The sequence below is a fragment of the Amblyomma americanum genome, chromosome 5 (genome assembly GCF_052857255.1).
Source record: "Amblyomma americanum isolate KBUSLIRL-KWMA chromosome 5, ASM5285725v1, whole genome shotgun sequence".
Lineage (NCBI taxonomy): Eukaryota > Metazoa > Arthropoda > Arachnida > Ixodida > Ixodidae > Amblyomma > Amblyomma americanum.
The window spans coordinates 141,650,761-141,673,098 of NC_135501.1; the positions used below are offsets into that span (position 1 = coordinate 141,650,761).

General features: G+C 44.7%; 1 protein-coding gene across 1 annotated transcript in view; it reads right to left on the reverse strand.

The window, feature by feature from the left end:
* Positions 1–19,662, reverse strand: part of LOC144132793 (uncharacterized) — a 44,942-nt gene extending 25,280 nt beyond the window's left edge. The window contains exon 1 of the mRNA XM_077665447.1: positions 18,793–19,662. The gene's annotated coding sequence lies outside the window, so the exon portion shown is untranslated. The remainder of the gene's footprint in view (positions 1–18,792) is intronic.
* Between the last annotated feature and the right edge of the window lie 2,676 nt (positions 19,663–22,338).

Below are 22,338 nucleotides of genomic sequence, written 5' to 3' on the forward strand. Positions count from 1 at the left end.
CAGCAGAAATATCCTCACAACTCATGTTGGTAACACAGATATCCAGGGACGTTGCGGTATCAATAGTCACCCTTGTAGGTATTGTCACAACATTAGTGCAAGCGTACACGTGCATAATGTCGCGGAATTCGTTCGGCGGCGGCTGCAACAGACATCGTGTTAAGCATACTTTTGCTATTGCAGTTCTGCAAGCCTGCTGTTTCCATCGCCCGTGAAGAAAGAAGCTGTGAATAAAGAAGGACCGTGAAGAAAGATCGCCGGCTCCTGAGCTCGTATCAGCATCCTGCGCATGCGCGGTGGGACTGAGGTGACCGGCAAGGGGGCGTCATCGGTGATCGGATCGTGCCCCATAAAGAGCGCGACTGCCCAGTTCGGCATCAGTTCGGCGGCGGCTGCAACAGACATCGTGTTAAGCATACTTTTGCTATTGCAGTTCTGCAAGCCTGCTGTTTCCATCGCCCGTGAAGAAAGAAGCTGTGAATAAAGAAGGACCGTGAAGAAAGATCGCCGGCTCCTGAGCTCGTATCAGCATCATGCGCATGCGCGGTGGGACTGAGGTGACCGGCAAGGGGGCGTCATCGGTGATCGGATCGTGCCCCATAAAGAGCGCGACTGCCCAGTTCGGCATCAGTTCGGCGGCGGCTGCAACAGACATCGTGTTAAGCATACTTTTGCTATTGCAGTTCTGCAAGCCTGCTGTTTCCATCGCCCGTGAAGAAAGAAGCTGTGAATAAAGAAGGACCGTGAAGAAAGATCGCCGGCTCCTGAGCTCGTATCAGCATCCTGCGCATGCGCGGTGGGACTGAGGTGACCGGCAAGGGGGCGTCATCGGTGATCGGATCGTGCCCCATAAAGAGCGCGACTGCCCAGTTCGGCATCAGTTCGGCGGCGGCTGCAACAGACATCGTGTTAAGCATACTTTTGCTATTGCAGGTGAGGCTTTTGCTCCTTATTATGCAATTCAGAAAACTGTCTGTGCGCCGCTGCCGAACACAGCATTGAGTGTCGAAGTGCTTCATCTGCTTTGTGTACGTACATTGTCTGAATTTGGTGTTAAACTCTGTCACGCACTACACTGTTCGCCATGAGCAAAGACGTCAAAGAAATCAGTAAGGCGTTAGAAGATCTAAAGCGGGAACTGCGGGCTGATCTTAGAACATTGAAAGACAGCGTGAAAAACTGCAATGACACGTGTGATGGCGTAAATGAAATCAAGAATGAGTTAAAAGAGCTGCGAAAAGAAGTTCAGGGACTGTCGAAGAAGAACGATGAGCTGACAGCAGAAAATAAACGGCTGAGTGAAAGGATAGAAGAGTTGGAACAGTACCAGAGAGCTAATAATCTTGAGATCAAAGGAGTACCAGATGCCGGCGACCCATGCGACGCTGTCAAGAGAATTGGAGCCTTTCTAGATCAACCAATAGTTGACTCCGACATTGATGTATGCCACCGCGTCCTAACATTCAAGCAAACAGAAAAAAACATTGTTGTCCGTTTTGTACAGCGCACTAAACGCGACAAGGTTCTGCAGAAATTCCGCAAAAAGGGGCTAACAACTAAAGATCTTGACTTCGGCGGGGAAAGCTGTTCTGTGTACGTAAATGAGCACTTAACTGCCTCGAACAAAAAGCTCTTGGGTGCTGCGGTTGCCCGCAAGAAAGTGGTGGGATGGAAGTTCGTGTGGACCTCCCATGGAAAAATTTATGCGCGCAGGGATGAAACTGCAGATGTCATTAGAATTGCCAGTGCATCTGATCTGGAAAAAATAGGAACCTAAGCGAATCCTACAGGAATGTTTCAAACGCTCACTGAACGCTTGCAATGGAGATGGCCGAGTGTTGCTATTATGACCCTGAAGCTTTCAACAAAGCATATAAAACAAGAGAACGAGAGCTTACAAGTATTCATTTCAATATGCGCAGCATAAGAAACAAAGCAGAGGATCTAGCTATATTCCTGCAGTCCCTGACCATTAAATTTAAAGTAATAGTTTTAACTGAAACCTGGTTAACAAAGGACGACTTCCGCCTTACTTGCCAGGTTATACGTGCGAAAGCGTATGCAGGGAGGAAAAAGGGGAGGTGGAGTAGCTGTTTATATCGAGGAAAGTATGCGGTATGAAGTTCTAGATAACTTGACCAGGAGTGACCAAAACACAGAAAGCTTGTTTGTTAAAATATCTGATACGGCCATTGGAGCCATATACAGACCGCCATCTGGTATCATGTCCGATTTTTGTGACTATTTAGAAAGTGCACTGAGTTATGTTGGGGCCATTACAAAGTCGTTTGTTATTCTCGGAGATGTGAATATTGATACAATATCGGACAGCACGAATGCATACATGCATACACGAATGCTCGCATACCGTACCAGCTTCGACCATTTTGTGGTAATGCAAGGGCCTTTGAAGTTCATAACGCAAAATATTTAAGAGGGAGCTGCTCCTAATAGGGGACACAACCTGGGCCAGAGGGCGCTGCGGACGCCAGTGAAGAGCGCCCTCTCCGAGTGATCCCTCTTAGTTGATCGGGCAGGACGACAAGCTTCGCCACTGACTTGTGTGCGTCTGCGTCGCCTGCACGCGAAGCGTATTTGTTTTGCGCGCGCGCTCTCGTTCGTTCTCGCTGGCGCTTCGCGCCGTTGTGAGAGGAGCTTACCTCGCGCAAGCTATGCTCTCTTCGCTAGTGTACGGACGCCTTTGTGAGACCGCTCGAGGGTTGCCCTTGCGATTTGACACTGCTGTGAAAATTTTGCGCGCGGTCTCGTGCCTTTGAGAGAGAACAGCTCGTGTGCGCGGCGTCAAGCAAATAGTCCAAAAGGGAGCTGTTTTTGTCACACCCTAGTTTTGTGGCCAGAGTGCATAACCGCGTGATAAACGAAGTGAAAACTGAAATTAAAGCCTGCCTTCGAACTAAACTGCGGCACGATTGCATTTCGCCTAATTTTTTCTCCGTGTCTTGAAATTGTGCTTGCTCAGCTCGATCTGCTTGCTTCCGCCGCGCTTGCTGGTGACACGTTTCTGCTACGTTATTCTTACCCTTTCCGCGGTGTTTCAAAGGCTTTGGTGCTAAGCTGCTCACCCCAGTGTCGCAGGTGGAATCGCTACGTGTTTAGATTTATTCGAAATACGAAAATGCATTTCGCATTGTTTGTTCGTATTAATGAATCCCATTCTGTTGAGGTTTAAGAGTTTTAGCATTGGCGAGCGGCTGATACGACCAATATGGTAACGCATTGCCGTTCCTACCGGTGTCGCGGTTGCCTAGACGCTTTTGCGGTGCGGTCATAGTTACCGCATATGGCGTATTTACCATATAGATTTCGAAAAATAATATGTTAATCCGGAACCCTTCAAGAACGGCTTTGCGCACTATCTAAGTACAGTCTTGGGACGTTAAACTCACAAACCACTCGCACAACTCAATTCTGATGCGCATCGACGGGGCACGTAACACTATTGAGCGGCTGCCCGAGGTCTACAGTCCGGGGTCTGTAATCTGCACTGCCACACTGCTACCACGCGTGTACGAGAGAGACACAAGGTTAGTTCACATGTGAAATCGTGTCTGCTATCTTCGCCTTGGAGTGGCATGCGCTCCCAGTTTATATGGCGTCGGCCGAGTAAGTGCACATATATAAGGGGCCGCCAGCGCTTTCTCTTGTTGCTGTAGGGAATGGATCGTTAGTACTATTTTTTAATCAATACTGCAGTGCCCGATATTGCACCGGTACCTCGCACTGTACGATGCATGCCGACTGGGTAATTTCTGTTGACAACACACACGGCAGTAAGCAAATGCGTCATTTCAATGGATCCCACAAGTCAACCAAGACGCATCACGCCTTTAAGAAACCACGGTGCTGCGTGCCACTTCAATCAGCGCGTAAAAACTGCCCACCGATGGACATAAACGGCGCACTGTGCAGTCGTCAGGCTCTGCTCCCATCCGCCGCGCTCGCGAGAAGACGGGCGCGAGCAGCACGCGGAGAGAGGAAGCGCGCGCAGTACGAGACACGGCCAAAGTGCCGCGGCGCCGTCGCGCCCAATCTACACTTTAGAATTCCGCCGCTACGGGAGGAGCACGGCGCTGCCGTCGCGCGGCAAACTTTAGGTTGGGGCCCCTATAGGCTTTTCTCCAAGTATGTTGAAGAAAGAAGCAAGCAACGAGTGATTGCTAGGATTACACGAGGTCAGAGCGCATCCAAAAATATATTATTTTTATTCACTTCAAAAGCGCGAAAAAAAAAAGCCGAGTATTGTCTGGATTCAGTGCAGTGATGGCTTGATAATATGATATTAAGGAAGAAAGAGATAAATTCTTTAGAGGCAAGTTCTTGTTGGGCCTGATAAAAAAAAAGATAATTTTTTTTTCTCAAGCGACATTCGTGTGTCTTTGTGCACTGTAAATTATTGCCTGAGTTTTCAGCAGTCGGAACAAAAAGCGTAAACAGCTGATTAAATGCTTAAAATTGGGCGCATGTGGCCGCCGCATCTAGTCACGGTAGTTGCAAGGAAGCTTCCATTGCCTTTCAATGGATGACGTCCTCCTGGCTCTCCTTTGGAACGTTCGCATACACCGTACTTCGCGTTGAAATGAGAGATGTGGGATAATCAACCCCCTTTCTAATTTGGCCACCAAAAATTACAACTTTTTCCTTCGTTTAGTGAATGCACCTCTTTCTTTTTTATAGTAGTCCGCTGATTATGACGGTGAGTGATATAGCCGAAGCCCCTTTTTGAACGCGGGAACAACTGCGCGATTCTCAAAGCACCATGTGCCATGCCATGACTGCTATATATAAACCTACATTACAAACAGACAATAAGAATGTTCAGAGAGGAATCGACAACAGTCAGAAAGCGGACCTGTTAACAAACGTTTTTTTCATTCGGTCAGCCCGAATAAAGAGTACAGCAATTTCCTTCAGTGGGTTTTTACACAAGGAGCTGTCAGCTTTCCTGAAGTAAATTAGATTTGCCTTTGGACTGCATTATGGGGCGCTACGAGAAATATACAAGACGATAAATGGTGTGAGCAATGCTCTTGAGCGTAGAAATCGCGTTAAAGTGTGCCGCTATGTAATTTACGAAGGAAGTGGTACTAATTGAAGCATTTATTCCGGCAGTCTACTTTATGCGTTGATTTTGTGGTTTGAAAATTTTGGAGCGATACATTTACTTCACAGCCAAAGCTTCAAAAGCCAACTCACCGCTAAAGCCTTGACCTTGTCTTTGACCTTTAATAAATACATAAAGGATTGCCGCCACTGGAATTCGAACCTGCAGTGGCCCGAACAGATTAAATTCGCTGACCGAAGCGTGGCCTTCTGGCAGAGCGCCCGCCTCCCATTCGGGAGGTGCTGGGCTCGATCCCCCGTGCCGCCGGTTACCCACCGGTTTTTTAATGGGTACAAGATTTGCCCCGGCCTGGTGCTTGGCTCTTCTAGGTTGAGATGCTTGAAAAAAGGGTCCTGGACCGAAGAGTTGCCTTCACGGATCAGAGATAAGGTCCGCTTTCAAGCAACCCTATATCCGCCTTGTGCGGTAGAAGCGCAACTTGTGGCCCTTTTTTTTTTCTCACAATGTCGGACAGCCGGAAAAACCGGACTTGCCCAGGACTGTTGTGATACTCTAAATTTCGCTTCTGACGAAGGATCGCTTACAGCAGTGTTGAACTTGACGCTGTTTAGAGCGTATGAGCTTTGAGTCGAACTCGTCACTTGGGAGTGGAACGCGAAACACCTTTCAAGGCTGAGCGTTCGAAACTGGGTTTGTCCCCGAAAGGGCGCAGCGGGGTTTGCGGAGCGTCCTCCAAGCACGCACCCCTGAAGAAACCGGGCGCCGGGCCGGGGGTGGCTTGTACCCATTTTTCCCGGAGGGTGTCGGCGGTGAGTTTCGAACCAACCACCTCCCGCAGCCGAAGCGGACGTCTAGACCACTGGGCTATCAACACACAATTATATAATCATACTCTCGCATTGTTGTTGTTGCTTTGGTGACATTGTGCATCGCACATCGTCGTCTTCATCAACTTCTATCTCTGGCGCGAACAGGTCAGATCAGCTTTAACTTCGGTCAGAGCTTAACCTGAGTGTATTACCGTCGACAGACGTTGCGACCACCCAGAAAAGCAAACCCATGGGCCAATCTGGCTAAACAGATGTATTCCCGCGTCTACTAAGTTTAACTATGTTAAAACCCTACCATTTCTTTCTCAGTACTCTTTCTCAGTAAATAAAGCGCCCAGAAAAATTTTAGTGTCTTTTGAAAAAGGTGGCTTCATTATGGAAGTAAATTTAGTACCTAGCAAGAATTACCGCATGTGTTCTGCTGCCTTCACTTTTGAACTACTTTTATTGATCGAGTGGCGAGTGCAGATTCAGCTGAGATGACGTTGCAAGAAAGCAGGTTCAGCTGCCGTCAGGACGCCATCACTTACGCAAGTGGCACTCCAACCATTTGTCATACCGTGCAAAGCTCGACTCAGTGGACACTTCCAGTATACGTGTCCAGTGCGGCTTCGTTTTTTGGTCATGGATTTAAACGCAAGTTCTCAGCAAAGACGTGTGAAATTACTGATGGAGAAGAGTCCGTAAACGGTAGGCACACAAAGTAGAACCGGTATCGTTGTAAACGAAAATAAATGATGGCCGGCTACCAAAAAGGCAGCGTCAGTGATGAGCGCTCTGCAGAATGATGACGCAAGGTAAAAAAGGCGTGACTTTTGCTTTGATGGTCGGTTTATTGTTAGCCAATAAATGACCAAAATTCAATAACATCCAAACGGCGGCTTGTTGACCCCTATTTACATAGCCCATCAAAAGGCAAGGACGATGAACATGACGGACACTCAAAACGCTAACAGCCAAACAGTTTACTAAGAAAACCCACAGAAGCATGTTGTGCGCTTTCTGTTATCCTTATAAACTGGTGTGTAGTTCGCGCTGTATGTGTCTATTTCCTTCAACATTCGTTCTCGTTTGGTGATCTACAGTTTTATAAAGACGAGATTCGTAGCTTTGCGTTTGGCTACTGCGTTCATTTTGTGTGTGATGTTTATGTTTGAGGTAACCTAGTTATACGATGAGGGAAATGAGTGCATATGGGCGTAATTGCATTGACGCGGCACTGTTTGCTAAACTTTAGATTTCTGCATGCATTACGTGTGTTTGTCGATTGCGTTTAAACAAACAATATCGCCTCAGAGAGAAAAGTCTTCTGAGGTGACGCCGATGAAAAATTGTGGCTTTTTCACGAAATTGGCAGCAAAAGACGACTGGACCGATGAGACCCAAAGGGTCATATGAAGACGTGTCGAATTTGAATATGTATGACGACAATATTTAATGATGACGAAGGCACTGCGAGGCTGTACACACAAGGCAGACTTGACGACTTAGCGGAACCGGAGAAAGAAAACTAGCCCTGCAAAAAAAAAAAAGCCGTACAAGGTAGACAGCCCAGACTGCTGCTGGTAAGGCGACACAGTCATCTTCGCTTTAAGTATGACTTCAACGACCTTGTGCGTGCTTGAGAAAAAATTCTCAACCAATGTTGTCTGCCAGCAGATAAATAGAGCATCACGCGTGCGAATTAGTTTTTTTTTATTATGAGCTATGGCGATGTTCCTCGTAGTGATTGTCTACAAAGCAGAAAAAAACTACTTGAATTACGAAGACAGGACATTCGCTGTTCGGCATCGCGCTTCATTTCCCCCGCCCCGCAGTCGCAAATCCACCTCTTTTCAGGCGCGCTTCCACCATAGGCGGGTTTTTTTCTTCATTCTGTGCCAGCTGAGGCGATACTTCCAGACCTCTCTGGGTATCCTTCGCCATGTCCCAACGCCTGCACTGTCCTTTTGAAAAACGAGACATCTCACGCCTTATTTGGCGCCACTGCAATATCCGCGCAAGTAAAACATGAAACCGTAGTGAGCGCCTTCGTTGAAAACGGAATAAAGAGAAGAAAAAATCGCATGAACAATTGGCTGGCGTTGTGGGTGCTGGGAGGTGGCTGTACTATAACTTACTAATCTATAAAATCAAAATTCAGGTCACTTCACCGTGAAAATGTCCTTATAAAACGTAGTAAATTGACAAGGAAGTGTAAGGTAACTATAGCGTTCGTGTTCGTGGTGTCTTCCTCCTGTTCTCGTCTTTCTGGCTCTACCTTTTTAATCAAGAAGGTAAGCTGATTTGAGATGTATTCAATTTCAGCTTAAAAATAATTAGGGACGTACACTCGATCGGCGTTATTGAAGACGCCGGTTAAAGAAGCACGTTAGAAAGAAAAGTTTATTGCTTGGAACATCGCATCAAAATCCTAAGAGTTGAAATTAACAGAACGAAGCAAGGTGTCTTCAAAAAACGCGAGATTTAACACCGAGCTCTCCTGCTAGAACCACCGAGTTTGAGCCGTCTACTTTGGTATCTATTAATACTGCTATTTAACCTCCTGCTGCTAGTAAAATCATAACTGCTAGTAATAATCCACTGATAAATAAATGAATAAATAACTCAATGACTCTATACACCAGGAACTGAGAGAGCCTTTGAGATGTGAAGAAAATGTGATAGAAATAGATTGCTGGTACAAAACATACAGATGTACTAAAATACAAAGAATAAACAGGCTAAATAGATGATAACATATTGTGATCAAATAGTAGTGTGACCATAGCAATGATATTATATATAAGTATGAATATAAATACGGCAATATTATTCACAAATATCGCAGATTATTTGCCTGTCTGTGGAGGCGCAGGAATCCAAGTGTAAGGTTTACGAAAACAAATTTTATGTTTTCCCAATGCTTTCACTCCTGCGTACATCATAAGCTATAAATATAAGTGCATTTATTTTGATAACTTTTCGACAGCCTCCCACCGCCCACCCTCCTTCACACCACTTCATATCATATCATGATCATATGATCCGTACAGCTCACGCTCTTCCGGCCGGAGAGCGTGTTTCTCTCGTTGCGAATGCGGCCTTGGTACATCGTAATATGAAATTCCTTCATTGACCTGCTTCTAGAAGATGACATATCCGCATAGAAGTGATTACACGTAAATAAATTACAACCTAGGTCATGTGAAACTGGAAAGCCTGTAACACAGTGTAGTCATAGAAGTTTGGCAAAAATACGAGTACCATGGAAAGCAGGGCAATATGACCAAGAAAAAAAAACAAAGACGCCTGCAAGTTGCGCTCTCACTTCTTCTCCAAACTTCGAGAAAATTTGCGAAATTCTCTATATAAAATTTTTGCTGTAGAAACAAGTTCTTGGCTACGGCAAATTATGACAAAGGCGATAGAAGCAGCTATAGGAATGGTGTTTCTGCATGAAAAATCGCTCAGACTTGTGTGGCTGTAACGTGCAAGAAAATACAAGAACAAATACCGTGTGGGCATTTATCACCGTTTAGTTTACATCGCGTCGAGGGTATGCACTTAGTAATTCAGCAATCCAGTTCTTTAGAAAAATGTAGTGGCATTAACCGCTAGTTGCAAAGCCTGGTTAACTACTTTCATACCAGAAGCTGCCACTGGCACACTAAATGATATTCCTTGTGTACAACCCGTTAAACAAGAACATCGAATCTTTGGCTCGACTAGAGTGAAAGCTTGCTGTAAGTTTCGAAATCCTTCAATAAAAAACAGAAACCTGTGGAGCAGGCGAACAGTTTGTCTTCGTTCTTGAGAAAATGAAAGATTTCCTCTCTCTGGCGGCGGCGCGAAACTTCTGCATGATTAAAGCAGCTCCGCGAAATATCATCCGTCGTGATAAGTACGCGCAGTCACTTAGAAAAGAGAAAAAAAGGAGGGAAAGGTGTAAACAGAAACGTTTTTTCAACCAATATTTATTGTGTGAGGCTTCATTAACTGTTGAAGCGAGATGAATGGAACGAATTTCAGTGTCCGATACACCCGCAGGTGTTCGCTGGCGGGCGAGAAAAATTATTTCGAACAGAAGAGCTTTGCTGGCGCTTAATTACGGCTGCACTCATCGCTGCCTCCCTTCTGCTTATTTTTCCTCCCGTCTTGACTTTCGGCTGCCTTGAGTGACAAGCCTCAAAATTAAGTTTAATTCCATGCAGGCGCCTAATCAGGCGTTCATCAAACCCAGCGTATCTTCAGTACATTTACCCTCAGGAGCAGCCTGGTTAGCTCACTTCTACTTTTTTGTTCAAACTGCAAAGACGGCGAATCGAAATTTTATGTTTTGTATTGGCGAATACTGCACTGTGGTTTTCATGAAAATATTTCTCGGGAAGGGAGATTTCATGCATGGCAAAGCCATCAACCCAGAGTACAGAGACGCAGCGAAAAAAGTTGGTTTCGATTTATAAAAACAATTATTATCGCTCTGGGTTTTTTTGTTTTGTTCATGTTTTCATTTTCGGGTAGCGTGGCACGCTCGGGCGCCAGACGTTTGCAACAAAAGGTCTTTGCGCTATTTCATTGCATTGCCAATCATAAATCAGAAGAACGCCATTAAATTTTTGTAGTGTTTTTTAAGACATTGGCAACTTTTTGGCAGATTAAGAGCTGTAAAACTAGAAATATTCTTGATTTATCGGTGAATTATTGTTGACCCAGGCTAACGTTGTGGAATGATCTTCGACACTGGTAAAGTTACTGAAAATAAATAATTATTTTTCATGAACAAATTTTGTCACGTCACAGTTATTTTGGAACTCTTAAAGCAATCAAAGAATTCGATACACGGTAAGGCACGTATAAAAATCAACAGCAAGATAGAGAAATGATTTCACCTTTCTCTAAATACTCGTTTAGTTTAACTTTGTTTTCCTGCCAGCTTTGCTTCCTTGACTAGGATGCTCTTACACAATCTTTTGCTTTCTGTGGTGGCTGACACATGAGTTTCTTTGAAAAGAATATACTGGAAATGCGGCTTGTAATAAATCCTAAGAATACTATTTAGTCAACACAGAATAGCGAAATGTACTGACATTTGTGCACCATGCGTCCCACGGGAGGAGCTGAATGCAAGGGGTGTAAATGAAGCCTGCAAGAAAGGTTTAGTGCAGTCTAACAACCCAGTGCCGTCATATCTTCGCACTGGAAGCGGACGTGCCAATTTGTAGCTTTTTTCTTATTGCTAAAGTCAGCAATCTACATTTTCTCCACTTGATACGCGTCAGACCAACCGCACCATCGGAGCAGTGTTGATCCCGTACTGCTGTAGGCCTCGTTACTTGGCAGCCTCTGATTCCCGCCAACAACCACGAGTGACTTCTGTTGCAGCTCGAATTCTCGCAATTTCTGTTTATTAGACAGCAGGTATGCACTTCGTTTCGCAGGCACCTTCAGGCTATGAACAGCCTCTTTCGTTCATTCCTGAAGTGGAATGGTCGAGAAAATTTACTTTTTCACTGATAAGCTTCAGGTTGAAAGCTGGGTGCTGGAAAAGGCTCAGAATCAAACTAAGGACTGAGCCGCGAGGAAAGGAACGAAAATTGCATTACAAAGAATGAAAGAATAAAGTACTCAAGTACTGTTCAACGTTAAGGGATGAAAATAAGAGACAGCGGATGAGGGAAGCACCATGAAGTTCAACTGAAGAACAAGTAATCATTAACAAGGGCACGTAACAATGCGAACAGATAACCTGTGAACCATAAGAGAAAAGAACCTCAGCAGAATACGGTTCAAGCATGGATTGACCCATTCAAATTGTTAGGTCTATTAACACGGTGAGCAAACAATTAAAACTGGCTGGCGGTTTAGTAATGCTAAGCATGAAATTTTGCGCAGATGACGTTTATTTTGTGTGTGGACACCACCGCCACGTACCTGCAAGCGCGATTGAGGTGTCCACTGATTTAAGGCGCCAGTTATGCGCGTTTCCAACCCAATGTACGCAGGCGGCCTATTCTGCAGTTCTGCGTTTGTGCACAGATGTTTTTCAACGCCAACACGTATGGGTCTAGTGCCCTTTTCCTGTCAGAACGTTGTTCACGCCAACGCAAGCAGCTCACATCTGTCTGTAACTACCGCTACATAGTTTAAAGCGCGAATATTACTTTGATAGCTGCATTTCTTCGCGACGAAGACAATGTGAAATGCACAGCGCTAAATTGTGTTGCAGTGTAACACGAGACATAATTGGTTGTGGCAATTGCCTTTTAATCTCACGTAGCAGCCAGCGAAGCTGAGCTGTTCGCGCCACCGCATGTTCGAATTTTTATTCATTTCATTCACCTGGCACAAAGCCACAAGCCTTGAAAGACCTTACAAGTGGTTGAACCATCGGTATAGTGCTTTCGCACAGAAAAGCAAGAATGCTTCCCAGGAAGAAAGCTTCTCCGTGTCCAGAGGCAAATCAGTGAAAGACAAAGCTATATTGCCTTTACTGCTAGCGAAGACCTTCTGACAGGCCGACAGGGTCTGTGGGTTGGCTACGTTGGTCACGTTGCCGCAGAGAGCTTAATCACGAGAGCACTCATTTCCGCACGCTACAAAGGAGAGACCAATGCAGAGTCGACGGGACGCAGAACCACTACTGTCACGTGATTCGGGGACACCTGTGCAGCCTCCTCATAGGCAAACACCGCGTCATGACGGCTAACCTGTGACGAACTTCGTCCGGCCGACCTAAAGCCAAAGACGCCAACCACTGGTTTCTATTCTTGTGGGAGACGTACGTGAAAAACAGACTCAGGCAGTTTACAACAGTCTGAAATGCATGAAGAAAACTAAACGTAATTAAACTAGGAATATATTTTATGAATGAGAAAAACTGATATCTCCAAAGTAGTGTATATTTAAGTAGCTGTATAACTTTGATATTATTATGAAAACTCACCAGTCTAGACCTCTAAATTTAAATGCGCGTTTCAGTTATTTGTCTAATTCTTGAATTATAAATGGAGCCGCAGGAAACGAAACGGAACTTAGGAGCAACGCAGCGCCCGTCTCTTCTGTGTTACTGCTGTGTTCCGTACAGCTTCTTTTCGCTGCCATCTTATTAGTCCTTTAAACTGCTGTCTAACTTAGTTATCTTCATGCGTTCTCTCGTCCCCACCCATTCGGCGAAGTTTAAATGGACAGGCTGTGCGAAAATGACCGTGTCCGGCTAATTGGACTGCCAGAGCCTCGATAAAAAGGTGTGCCGGCATCGTCTGCTGGGGTCGTTGGGTCTTCGAGGCTATAATGAAATGGCGGTATTTATGACGCAATCTAATCAACAGAACTAAAGACTCGACGTGATCGGATGTGCATGCCTTAGTCTCCAGTCGCCTACTGTCCGCTGCCATAAAACTCCATTAAGCTTAACATATACAAAAATACTTTCTTTTAGCTTTACTCGATACTTGGTCGAAATGTTCTCTGGCTTGAGGCAATTAATATATCAGAAAATTACGTACGCACATGAATAATAAGGTAAAGGAAAAACAGCCTTTTACTTCGTGAATTCTTAGTGAGCGCACACAGGTTCCCTTTTTAGTTTTCTTGTATGATAGTGCCCGGTTGTGTGCTTGTGTCTGTCAGTGCGCACGTCCGTCTGTGTGTGTGTTCCTGTGTATGAACATGATCGCGCTTGCGCGTGTTTGCATATGTACAGTCTTTTGTTTGCTTCATTAACGAAAGTTTTCCTCTTCCTCCAAATATTGAAAGCCCCATCAACGGGATCTCAGTTCGACGTGCGGGTTTCACGTAATGAGTACATTTTTGATCGAAACTGCATTTTATTTAAGGCTCGATGAATAAAAAATATGTTTAAAGCGGTCCTGAAATGAACTTTACTGTGGTTCAAGTTTTGTTAGTATTAGGAGGCCATGCCATTCAATCGTTCCGCACAGGCTGCGGTCATGCAATTGTAGAAACTTGGAGCCCGTGTGAAATTGAGGCTGTGGTAATATTTGATTTCTTTAATGTTGAGGACGGAATAATAAGAACCCGTTAGCAGTCAGCCCTTGGTGTCCATGCTGTGCGCATAGTCCGTATAAATTATGTACGTTTTGTGTTAGTTGCATTAAAATGTATGCAGTTATTGAAACCCTCACAAGGATTCGTTCACGCTGCATTGTCAGTGATTTCTTTTAACGGAAGAGCTTTGAAAGCATGAGAAGTGAATATGTTTGGGCAGGTTAGGATTTCATCGTGCCCAGGAGAGTATAGTGGAAAATAACGAGAGGGCGTTGGCGAGACAAGCGACAGATTGCGTATTAGATTTTCCCTGGGGGAAATGGCGGCACCGTCGCCATCGGCAAAGCGTACGCAGTGATCACAATATTCCGTCTTCTCTTGGTTGGCAAGCGAGAGTTTAATCAGGGTCGGATGATGATTAAAACTGCCAAGAAAGTTGCAACTGGTTTTTAATTCTTCATTTTATTACCATCAAAGCCTTTTAAAAGCATTAAATAGGAGAGTGGTAAATAATATACGTTGAGAATAAAGAAAAGATGAGAAAGGCAAAATCCAGCAAAAAAAAACACAATGTAGACCATAAAATGCGGGTCCAGGAATAACCATATACTTGAAAATGCACCGAGAAGGGAAAACAAGAATAACAGGTGAGAAGAAAGTATCAGGAAGCATATCGAACAACAAACACAGGCGGAGAAAGCATAATACCCTTACTGCAAAAGCGGCAATCAAAACAACAATAAATGACGACAGCGTTGGTTAGGATCTGCACCAAGGTATCTCAAGTAATGCTGTAAATACGTGTCATCCTTTTATAGACAAAATTACGCGCTTATCTGTCCTAACTGTGAGTCTTCTAATACCGAAACGTTTGTAGAAAGAGGGAATGTCTGCATGACACACGGAGGCGTCTAACCTGAAAAATTCTTCTGCGGCTTTGAAGCTTTACAGCACTTTTACTTCATGAATTTCTGGTCCGATAACGCGATATTTTTTCGTCCGTATTGTGGAAGTAGTTTTTTAATGCCCGTGGCTCATTAGGCGTGCCTTTATATGAGCGCGTTCTCGTTATCCTCAAAAAAAAGAAGACAAACGCCGCCTTTGTTCATCACATTATTCCCGTAGAATCTCCGATCAGCTTTGAAGGAAACGGCAGCTACTGTAGACACACCGCTTCTCTCCGTATTCCTTACGCACCAGAAGCTGTGCAGCGGCTTTTTCACGCAAAGATAATCTCTGGTTCGTCTCCTGGAGGTGTCAGTAAAGTGGAGCTTATCACACGGCCGGTGTTGCAACTAGGTGCTTTCCCATTCTCTCCACCGCAGACAAAGTAGCAAATCGCGCTAGTGACATAGAAGTTCTTGCTGTCTTGAAATCAAACGTAACTATTCGTTTCTACTCTAAGACGCTTTAAGTCGCTACTATTTATACCGCAAGTTACTTAATATTCATTTGGGCACTACATTTCTTGAGGCAATGGAAAATGCAGTTTATATGGAATTGAAGCATCATGAAAGGCGGATAGCTGTCGTCACGCCACTCCAGTTTAAGCTATGCATCTGAAGCTCACATCAATGGCGCGCAATTACCACGTACAGGTCGATTACTAAATACAAATTACAAAATTACTAAATACTATACTAAATACAATACTACTAAATACAATACTAAACACAATATTACTAAATACAATACTCGTTGTTATGCGCGATTCCGCGCCGCTAAAGAATATCACTTTTATATTACAAATTTTTCCCCTCTTACGGACTCTGGTGCGTGCATCGGTTAGCACTGCTTTCTGTGCCTGTGTGCTCCGACCAGTAGTGGTCGGCCAAAATCATAGAAAAGAAGGTAAATCTGGCGCCACTGAGATTGAGACAGTGGCATATAAATATATAAAGGCATTATTGCATTCTGGGAGGGAAAACTAGATATATCAAAGAGAGGCATCGCGACATCTCAGATACCTTCGTGTCACTCAACTATGCGACAAATGGTTTCGCAAGCACCTGGGAATCTTTCTAGCCGCTTATGGGAGTGCTGAAAGAGCACCTTTAGAAAGGCGACCTGCGTCCTACAATGGTGACGTTTTTTTGTTCACCCTACGTCTACAGAATACGTTACAGTTCACCGGTGGCGCGCAGTATTACGCAAGGCAAGTCGAGGCAGTCACCAGAAGCATCCCAAAACTCATTCTCTTCATGATGGTGACATGAAACGAGCGGGAACATTTTTCAAGAGACCCTAAGAATGTCGAGAGCTTGAAAATAGCGGAGCAAATGACAAGGAGTCTTCTGAAGGTTGTATTTTCGAGATATATTTGCGATAAATGGTGTTCGGAAAGATAAATAGAAAAAGGCAAAATGATTGGCCACTTCTTGCGTGACACATCTGGCGTAAATCCAATACACGTCGCGTGTGCTGGCTGCCTTGAAGCAAGAGAGTGCGTTTTCATGTAGCAGAGCTTGTGGATCTCGTGTGCCATGCAGGTGAAGTGTGATTATAAAGAAGCAGCAAATGAGGCACTGTAGAATGCAAGCTGCCATCACTTAGGACTGGAGAATGCATGTATTCGTCGTCGCCGCCTTCGCAAATAAAGTCCTGAGATCTCCACCCAATCATAAGGCGCTTCTTATAGCATACGCCAAACTTTAATCCGCATGAGAAATGAGTGCTTCGGGGTTCCTTTTAAATAATAGAGCCACGTGCCCAACCTCTGAACCCGCTGTGGGCTGAAGAAGTTAGCCTGCGAGGAATCCACTAAGGAATACCCAGCTCCACTAGAGGATTTTCTGTGAAAGCGGTGCCTTATCTCTCGCCGCACTGCGGCGAGCACTTTGGCAATATGTCAAGACCAATCAAGGACGAAACGATGAAAGAGCGCCGACTCACTGGGTGCCCTTCATCTATTTTCTCAATTGATAGGGTCTCTAAGGAGTGGAAATGGATGAAAGGTTTCGTGTCTTAAGAAAAAGCTCGCCCCAAACGAGGGATGAAATATCATACAATTTCCAAAAGGTGAATTGATGAAAGGTGCCACGTGCCTACAATATTCGATACAATCCTTGAGAGTGAGTCATCGCCAACAAGGAGCGAGAAGAAGGCGCGTGTGCTTTCCGGGCATTAGAGATTATTAAAAGGAAGCCAAATATGCAAAGTTCAGTAAGCAGTAGGCCGACAAGCGATTCATTTTAACTTGCGTGTGTATGCCGATATCTTGTAATGCGATGTTAACATGTTTGGAAATGACTGTGTTTCACAAAAGCATGTTTCTCTTTCAGTGTGCTTCAGGTTTATATAAATAAGCAGAATGGCTAAGCAGTCCTCTACAGTCACGGAGAAACGAAAATTAAGAGCGTTCTCAAGTCGGCGACGGGGGCCGCATATCGATGGAGATTGAACGCAAAAGGCGGCTTTAGGCTGTTCGTTGTCAGTCCACTATTAAGACTCCCAGAAGGTCGCATTTATTCCAAAGCTCTCCACTCGGGCAGCTGTTTCACTATTTTTCTTTCTGTATTACTTCGTCCGTTCGTTCTGTGAACGTTTATGGTGGTCAGCGAAAAGTGATACATAATTTTAGCAGTAAAAGGAAAAATTCACCTAGTTGGTAATTTGTTTTAGCACTACGTGTACCCCATTTAGCATAGTGCGCACCACCAACGCATACTGTCTGGGGCAGTGGCGCGTGCGGCCTCAGTGCGCATTCACAGATTGGTCGAGACGTGGTAGGTGTGCCCTCTACTGGCGGACACGTGGCGCTATCTGTCGCTTGCCGGATGATCTACTGACAGCACCAGGTAGTGGTAAGTGATATGCTGAAATTCGCTGTGGTTTCCGCGCTCTTTTGTTTATTTGCTACAAAAGACACTTTCCCATTTTGATTTCACTTATAAAAAGAAACTGGGAAGATGATCTTTGACGAGCATATAAAATTACAGAGCTGCGCTGAATTCTCCAGCTGTAAGGAAATATCGCGAGTAAGACTCAACTTATTGTCCTTTATGACAACACTCTGTTCAGCGAGAAACATCATTCAGGGTGAAAGGAAAAGCTTTGGTGGTCTAAAATTCAAGAAGTCAGGTGCTATTTAAGTAGGGCCTCTTGGTGCAAAATAAGCATAAGAGAGCTTTCGCAAAGGCTGACAGCTGTACCGCCAATACGGAAACGGTTTGCTGTTGACATCGTGGCCGTGCTTGCCAAGCTGGATATTCTACGTTAGCTTACTTACGTTAGTTAGCGGACTTGCTGCATAACGGTCCAAAAACTAATATCAACCATGAGCTTGTTTTCCTACCATCAGTTTCGTTCGAGCAATTGTGCAGCATGTACAACGTATTCCTATGATGGTTCAAATCTAGTTAACACGAAAGTGATAAATAATATTGTAAATTATGCTACTGAGCATCCTCATTTTGGCTAAATGACTAGTCTTTTGATCTTGTGAGGACTGAAGAGACAACCTGTTTCATATGCCTCCTAGTGTGCACATACTTATTAGACATTTTGACATTAGAGCCTTTTAAGTAGCTTAACGCTTATGATAGCTCTTTAACGGCACGGTGATTGCCATGGCGTTTCAGGCAACAATATTTAGGTGGTGACTGCAGTTAAACCCCCTCATGTTCTCATCTCATCTCTTTTCTACGGCAAAATATTGCTCAAAGATCACTTTCGGGCAACGATTCCAAAATCGTAGTGGTGGCCACTTTCTGGTATTAAAAACCTTACGGAACAGCACATGCGCTTAAGAAAAAGGAAGTTGCTTGGGCGTTCGTTTTTATGTGATACTCATCTTTCCACTTCTGAAACTCAAACTTTCTATTTACGCTTAGGATACAGAGTACGCAAGCGAACAAGGATGAACTGAGCTGAGAAAAGCGGAACACTCACCTTGTCTTAAGAATGCGCAAAGCTCAGCACAGCGCTGCGACTACACTTAGCAGTCGCATTCGTTGCGACCAGAGTTTCCCTGTGTCGCCGAAATGTCGTCGATAATCACTGACCCATGCAATGCACGGAACACTTTAGGACACGCCGCTTGATGGCCAGGCACCTTAGTCTAAGTCACTGCAAAGTTCGGTGATTAATTCGGTGGCTGCTCTCAATTTTAAGCTATATCGTTCCCAGACCACAGAAGGGGCCAATATTTTCAGTAAAGTGGCAATGCAAGCATTTCCTGATGATTTCTCGTTTTGTTTTGGTGTTTCGCAGAGATGTTCGGAGTAGTTTCCGAGGTTTGGTGTCTTGTGGATTTTCGCTTCTTTGTCGCAGGACTATCTTCCTCTCAGTGATGAAAAGTTCTTTTACTCCCAGGGAAATCGAAGTTTGACACCGTGTCTTCGGTCTAGCTTTCTTCACTGATCCACTTTTCTAAAGTCCCGCTGGCAGGAAAGAGACCACAGGAAAAGGAATGCCGGTTCGCGGTGCGCTTTCCAATCTCCACTCGTGCTCTTTTTCTTCTCCCTTGTTATCTCCGTCGTGCGACTTCAGTTTCAAGCCGGAACCACATCCAACAAAAATATTTACCCTTTTTTTTCTTCAGCACACAACTGTTAACTTCCTTCGTGGCTTCCCTTCTTGTACCACAGTGCCGGCAGCGACCGCAGTCAACAGATGTCGCCAGCCGGTCAGCAGCAACTTGGGAGAGCAGCGACGGTGATCGAGGCCAGACTGACGACGACGACCTGGGAGCCCGTGAGAGCGAGCAGCCGGTTCGGCCCGAAAGCGACGAGCGACGCTCGGCGGAACGCAAGGGAAGGTGGAGAGGAGGAGGAGAGATTAGGGAAAGAGGGGAAGCCAACGAGGAGGCAGGGAAGGGAGTGAGTGAAGGGATGTACGCGCGCTTGGGAGCGCTGCTCGCAGCGGCTCCGAGCGTCGTTTCCCATTTTCCCCATTCGAGGCCCCTCTTCGCCGCGCGGCGATCGAAATTTGGAAGCGGCATTCCTCGAGCTGCCTGCCGCTGTCGCGCGCGTTGGTATGGCAGGTGTGCGTATCTGAGCCGCGGCGGGAGAGGATTGCGTGAGAAGCACTAGTACACAGAAAGCTTCTTTACTTCGGTGTATGCCTTTCCTGTGCGTGTTAATATTTTTAAACTTTGCAGCAGAATGGTTTCTCCGCGGCAAGTTTGGCGCTTAAAAAACTGACGTTGCATTTTACTTCGGTTCTTGCTGAAAACGAAAGTTCAGTTCGTTAAACATGGTGGAAGTTTGTAGACACGGTCGGTGGGATGGAATGCCAAAGTTTTAAGGTTGTACTTTTGGCCTAAGAAAGGAGGGAATGTTTGTTTTTCTGACTAGAACTGCAAAATTTAGGTTTGTCCTCTTTCTGACTACGGTTTTTATAGTGTACATAATAACTCTCTGAATGGTACGTCTTATTGATCGGCAAGAATACACCATGCCAAAATATGGTACACAGATGTATCGTTGTCCGTTTGCCTGAACTTGAAGCCCGTATGACAACGTGAGTCCAGCTGTCCTATGAATAATCAAGAGTTCACTCGTAATCACAGTATGAAGTACTCACAGATCCTGCGAACTTCTTAATATCGATCAATGTGCTTTTAAAAAGGGGATGCTCCACTACAGATCACCTAGTCCGTCTCGAAAATACTGTCAGAGGGAATGTTTGTTTTTCTGACTAGAACTGCAAAATTTATGTTTGTCCTCTTTCTGACTACGGTTTTCATAGTGTACATAACCTCTTTGAATGAGTTGGCAACACAATATGGTTTAACGTTGATTAGCCCGAACTTGACCCTTTACAAAGCGCAAGCATTATGGGCACCTCTAATAGATGCAAATAGCAAACTTGAACTGAAGACAACTATAGAAAAGAAAGAAATAACTTTCATAGACTCAAGAGTTCACTCGTAATCACAGTATGAAGTACTCACAGAGCACTGAGAGGCTTAGAAAAAAACAAGGTTTGGACATTCAATCGAAGAGTTGTTACGAAGAACGCCCTCTTTCACTTGTATGCCACAGTGATCGTTCACTGCACTGAAACTGATTAGGAAAACATTGTACTCTTGGTTCTATCTCAGGCATTGAAGAAGGGCGAACACTCAGCTACTCCAGCAAGGTTGGAAAAATTAAACAGTTCTTCTTGTGATTAAAACAGGTCATTGAGAAGGATGTTTGTTTTCACACTTAGGCTTGCGTAATGAATACATTGCTCTCGTTTTCGTTGACAATGTCTGTATTTTATATTTTTAGCATTGTCTATCACGAGTGCCTTATGGGTGTGGAAGCGAACAAATTACAGCGAAATACCAGTACAACGAAATTCTGCGAGGCTGTAAACACATAAATGTTTAAGTAAAAGTTCACGAAGTGATATAATCACGCAGTCACGAATTTGACATCCTATGTAAATGAAAAAGTTTTGAATGGTTTCCAAAAGTATTCGTTCATAAGTACAAAATACTTAACATACATATTGCGTACTCCGCGTTTTGATCCAATGCCGTAATTTTAGGTTGAACTTTACCCTTCAATACTTGGGCCATTGTGCAGGAAGCGAGTTCGCGTTTTCTTTATTGCCCATTTGCTGCTGTAGGTACGCCCCCCATGAAAAGTATACAGCCCAAGGAGTTTGCTTACGAGGCCTTCAGCGTACCTTGTTGTGCATACTCAGCGACAGCAATCTCTCGAGCGAAAAATGGCTTCGAGTCCTAAATTCCCACAAGGTTGGATTGCTAGATGTTCTAGGGAGCCCCGCTTAACACCTTAGAGGCGAAACCCTTGGGGTGTACGCTTTTGACGAGGGCTGTACCTCCACTGTCTCAAATGTCCTAATGTGGAAGGGCAAATAAATACTTGTCCTTGGATTCGAGTGTGGCTTTCGCCTACTTCTGTTACTACGCTAGAGAAAGCTGCTTAGCCGATCCAACCTTAAACAGATATGCTGTCGTCCAGTTCGGCAAGCTGAGGAGCATCAAAATTGTACTGTCCGCAGATTAGCGGGCAAGTACACCTGTTTACTGGCCCGTGTCTGCCGAAACGGTGGATGCTTGCATGCAAAAAAGCAGGAATTTAGTGGGTCGCGTGTAATGAATTCAACTGAAAGAAGCCGTGGGCTCGACTTAGTTGAGATAAAAATTATTTTCATTCAATACACCAGCATTTTGGGAGATATTGGGAAACTAAATAGCTAATCTTGAAAGATTGAGTGTTACACAGAAAGACATGAACTCGGCAAGATATTTACTTTTTCTGGCACAAAGTCCACAGTACTCCACTTCCTGCAAGGGCGCCAAAGAGCTTGCAGTATTCTGTAAATAAATGAATAAAAATTTAACCTTCAAGCTTGTAGGATGAGTTCTGTCTCGCATTCAGAAAGGTTTATTATGCGGTTTTCACCCCGCTTGCAATCCATGGGTCCTGCCTATGTACAGACAGCACTGCGTCTTTATACAAAGAGGTTTTTTTCCCA